Consider the following 5,706-nt stretch of genomic DNA (forward strand, 5'->3'; position numbering starts at 1 on the left):
AATGAAAGTCAACCAGTTCCTTGATGCATGATAGCAGTGCAAAGGAAGAAGGCAAAAAAAGTGTTGTAAAATATGGCCTAGTATTGAGACATAGAATAGGCCAAAGATTTGTAGATGACTCAGAAGTTTCACAGCTATGTAACAGCATTATGTTCTTCAAGAAGGAAATCAAATCAATTCAATGCTTTGTTGTTGTTGAGGAAATTGGGGTTAAGAGACTTGCCCAGGATCATACAACTAGGAAGTGTCTGAGGCTGGATTTGAACTCAGGTCTTCCTGACTCCAGGGCCAGTGTTTTATCCACTGTACCACCTAGCTGCCCCAACAAATTTATTAAGTACCCACTTAGCAAAGCATCTGGCTAGGCACTGGATAAAAACAAAAAGCCCCACTGTCTAAGATGTTTACATTCTATATCAGAGACTCTAACATGTATACAAATAAATACAATCTAATATAAGTAATTTAAGAGGGGTGGGACAGGTCAAGTCAGGTGATTGCTAAAGCTAAGGACTGGAGAGGTGGGGAAAAAGAAGGGAAGATAAGGAAAAGCCTCCCCCCAGTAAGCTAAAGATTTCTAAGGTAGAGGTGAGCAAAGAAGTGCTTTCCAGATATGGAGAACTTCTTATACAAAAGCATGAATTGAACAATGGAATGTCATACTATATGGGGACTAGGTAGCAGCCTAGTTTGCCTGGAATGGAAAATAGCAAAGGAGAATAATAGAAAAGTTTACTGTAAAGGTAGATGGGAGCCAGATTATGGAAGACTGAATGCCAGGCTAAGGATTTTGTATTTTATCCTAGATGTGAAAGAGTCAATGAAGACATTTGAAAAAGTCAATGAAGACATTTTGAAAGGGTCAAATGGGGTGGGGTGAAGAAAATCAGAAGCCGCTGGACATAGCAATTACCAGAAAATGTCACAAAGAATGGAACTGACTAATCTTAACAGACAGGAAATAACTGGTAGTCATATTAGAATCAGTTGTCTTTGAGTAATTAACTAGTTAGAGCAAAGGTCAACATTTAACACCATATTAGAAAAAACAAGGAAAATAATAAAAAGAAGACTCTGTAATTATATCTCCAACTTGACCTATTCAAAATAGCCTTTAACTTTGAAAAATAGGAAATGGGGAGAGATAAAAAACATTAACCCTAATTATGACCATGTCTTAACTTTAAAAAGTCAGATCCAAGCAAAACAGTTGTCAAAGGAGCCAAAAGAATCTTAGGAGCATGACAAAAGATTGTGAGAAATGTTGCTTCATAGAACAATGAAAGGCCGTAGAAAGAAAAGTGAGTATGCAGAAAGCTTGGCATGAGACCCAACTAAACCAAAACATTCCAAAAGTGTTTACGAAGAAAACTAGAACAGCAGATGCAAAATCAACAGATTTCCTAGTGTTTCTTTAGCAATTTCTTCCCATCAACAATAGTCCCAGAGCCTGCACCTCATCAGAACCACCACATTTAGATTCTAATACCTCATTACTTGATGTATTATATGAGGAAATGGAAACTACTTCAGAAAATGAAATTAGTAAGAGCAGCAGTACCTAACCAACTATACACAAAGGAAATCTGCAGTAATGGTTACAAAATTTAAGATACAAGGAGTGATTTTCAAGATGTTCTCAAGTAAAGATTCTCCCAAAATGGGAGAAGGATGGTAATGGTTATAGAAGCAGCATGGGGTAATGGATAAGTGAGCCCACAAGACCTTGGTTCAAGTGTGATCTCTGATATATGCTGACAATATGACCCCAGGAAAATCACTTGACATTTTAGAGCTCTAGGAAACTCTCTAAAATTTTAAGTTTCAGCAAAGGTGCCAGGTAATAAGGGGAAGTTTCCTCATTTGGAAGTATCCAATATCAATGCAATAACAGATCACAATAGCTACCCCTAATTATTCCTTACCTAAAAGTAACTGGGTCAAAACCAAGCATTACTGATAAGTATGCTTGTTTTATGCCTATAAAATCTTTAAAAGAATAGTTCAACCCTATCAAGGGTTGACTTGATAAAAATGTGAAAAGGGGTCAGACAGGTTTTCTTATATGATTTTCCTACCCATGCTATGCCTGCAGTTGTAAAATTTACTAAGGAATATAGAGAATACAATGTCCCTCTTTGTTTATTGTTTATTGACTGTGGAAAAAAAGCATTTGACTATAGAGAGCAAAGCATAGACTTAAAGGTTCTCCAACAACTCTTTACCATTTACATTTTCTTTTTTTCCCCTTTTATGCCCCATTTACATTTTCAAACCACTCAAGATTCCTCATGTTCAACAGCAGAGGTAACTTTAAATTTTTTTTTTTTTTGCTTTTTGAGGGCAATTGGGGTTAAGTGACTTGCCCAATGTCACACAGCTAGTTTTTGTGTTAAGTGTCTGAGGTCATATGTGAACTCAGGTCCTTCTGACTCCAGGGCTGGTGCTCTATCCACTGCACCACCTAGCCACCCCAACTTTAACATATTTTTAAACATTATTAACATTAAGCAAGGGTAATATATTGGACAGATATTTGCCGATGGTGGGGTCGATGTCTTAAACAAATTCCTAATGAAAGAGAGAGTTCTTATAAATGAAGAAGACTATCTCCAAATGTCCCTGTTAGCAGATGACAGCATGTTGATTACAAGTAGCCTTAGAATACTAAAGGATTACCTGAAAAGAGAGTATTCTAGCAAAAAAGGAAAATTAAGTATATGAAGAATTTACATCGTTTTTGTGGGTGATTGCTTGGGAGAGCTGGCTGCCTGTTCAACTTTATGAGCTCACAGGACAGTAAGTATTTTGGGGAGACTTTGAATCATCCTATGAGGGGTATATCTATGGCCAATCACTGAGAGGACTGGGGGACATTTCCTGGGCATGCACATTAACAATTCATTGAGCATGAGAACATCTTAAGTGCCATTGGTTGGGAATTAACTGATTGACTTGGGCTGCTGTGGACTGATTGGCAATTCAGTGGTTGCCTCTGACTACATCCCTCTGACATGTAGCTAATACTGCATGATGAACTGAAGTCAGTTGTAGACTGGCCCTTTGGGAGAGATCCTAAGAAAACTGAACATAGATGAGAGCATAGCAAGGATAAGAGTAGACCTGGGTTTAAAAAGAGGACAGCTTGTGCATGTACATGATCCCCCCACCATACCCTGGGAGCCACTAATGGTTATCTTGGGGCACAGGCACATTATAAATATTCTGATCAATGTGGCCTGAAGAGCGGGGGGAAGTTCCTGGACTCAGTCATGGAGTAGTGCTGTCATAATTTCTTTGTCCAAGAGATGACAGTCATGGTGAATAGAATCACATGGCCAAATGGAAGGAGTTTTGGAACCTCAGCCTTCTGGAGGATTCTGAAGAGGATTCTCAAGAATTCTTCTGACCAAGGATTGTGCACATAGCCCCTGAAGCTAAAGCAAGAAATTGAGATATGATGAGGAATAACAAAGAGTTAGACATTGCCTTCCATTAGTTATTTGGGTGGTGTAGGTCTAATGTGAAAGAGTTGCATATCTAGCAATCCCAAATTGAGTTTCCTTCTAGGGGGAGTACAAGTAGATCACAAAAGTGATACTACATCCTATAAATTATGACGAATGTGAAAATGTTTTACATGATTGCACATGAGTAAAATATATCAGATGGCTTATCCTCTGTGGGGGGAGGGAAAGGAGAGAGAGAAAGGTAGAATTTGGAATTCAAAACTTTTGTTAAAAGTTAAAAAAAAACTGTTTAACATGCTGTTTGGAGAAAATAATATATGTACACATATGCACACATACATATACATTTTTTTTTTTCAAATGCTTTATTAACTTCTGGTTTACATCATTCATTTCCGCCAGATTTTAAGTTACAAATTTTCCCCCTGTTTTTCCCCTACCCACTGACCCAAAAGAGCGGTCCCACATGATATCTCCTCCTCCAGTCTGCTCTCTCCCATATCTTCTCCCAAACCCTCTTTGACTTTTCCAGTAGGGCATGGTGGATCTCTATGCCCCAATGCCTGCATATCTTATTTCCCAATTACATGTAAAATAGCATTAATAATAGTATTTATATATATTTAAACATTTGATTTTAAAACTTTGAATTCCAGATTCATTCCCTTCCTCCCTTGTCACCCACTCTTACTGGAAGATAAGCAATTCAGTATAGGTTGTACATGTGTAGCTATGCAAAACATTACCATAGTAGATATATTGTAAAAGACTGACTATATTTCCCTCCCTCCTATCCCAACACCCACTTGTTGTATTCTCTACTTTGATCCCATCCCTTTTCAAAAGTGGGTGCTTCCAACTTCCCTCCCCCCTCAGCCTGCCTTCCCTTCCATCATCCCCCCTCTCATCCTCTTCCCCCCTACTGTCCTGTAAGGTGAGATACCATATTTAGTGTGTATGTCATTCTCTCCCTGAACCAAATTCAACAAGAATAAGGTTTTGCCTTTTGCCTTCCTGTCCTTCCCCTCCATTGTAACCATTTTCCCTTGCCTCTTCTATATGAGGCAGTTTACCCCATTCTGTCTCTCCCCATCTCCTCTCGTTACATTCCTCTCTCACCTCTTAATTTCACCATTTAAGTATCATCCCTTCCTATTAAATTGGTCCTGTGCCCTCTATCTATATATACCTGTACATAATATACCTATGTATATTCGGGAGGAGAAGCTGCTGAGGCGCTGTGGCTGTGTAGCCACCGCTAAGTGACAGCTTCAGCTCCTGGCCTGCAGATTGTAAGGGGAACAAGAAAACAGTCTGAGGGGTGATCGCTTTTGCTTTAATCTGCCTGGATCTGAATTGCAGTCTAGGGTGGAGGTCCTGGGGTGTGTGAACAGCTTGCCAGAGCATATGTAGGCTTCAGAGAGGGCACCCAACTAATAATTTGGCAGCTGAAAAAACCCCAGCATTTGGGATGGAAGCTCCCCTGTCTGGTGGCAGAGTCCTACTGTGGCAAAAAGCCCAGGGGTCAAGTGACTTGAGGGGTGACATGAGTAGGCAAAGGAAGCAAAATAAATAGAGTACCCCAACTTTACACTCCTATATTTGTGACAAAAAGGATCAAAGCATTGAACAGGAGGAAGACAGTGAAGTCAGAACCCCTGCACCAAAAGCTTCAAAGGAAAATATGAGCTGGTTACAGGCCATAGAGGACCTTAAGAAGCAAATAAGAGAAGTGGGGGAAAAATTGGGAAGAGAAATGAGAACAATGCAAGAAAATTATGAAATGAGAGTCAATAATAGCCTGACTGAGGAAAATAACACCTTAAAAAATAGACTAACTCAAATGGCAAAAGAGGCTCAAAAAGGCAATGAAGAGAAGAATGCTTTAAAAAGCTGAATTTGCCAGATGGAAAAAGAATCTCAAAAGCTCATTGAGGAGAATCATTCCTTCAGAATTAGATTGGAGCAAATGGAAGCTAGTGACTTTTTGAGAAATCAAGATGCTGTTAAACAGATCCAACAAATGAAAGAATAGAAGGCAATGTGAAATATCTCATGGGAAAAACCACTGACCTGGAAAATAGATCCAGGAGAGATAATTTAAAAATTATCCTCCAAGAAATGCTCAAGGAAAACTGCCCCAATGTTTTAGAACCAGAGGGCAAAATAGAGGTTGAAAGAATCCACTTATCACCTCCTGAAAAAGATCCCAAAAAGAAAACTCCTAGGAATATTA

Source organism: Petaurus breviceps, unplaced genomic scaffold (genome assembly GCF_028583685.1).
Source record: "Petaurus breviceps papuanus isolate PSGF00001 unplaced genomic scaffold, PetGlider_PUasm1.0 37, whole genome shotgun sequence".
In the NCBI taxonomy this organism is placed as follows: Eukaryota; Metazoa; Chordata; class Mammalia; order Diprotodontia; family Petauridae; genus Petaurus; species Petaurus breviceps.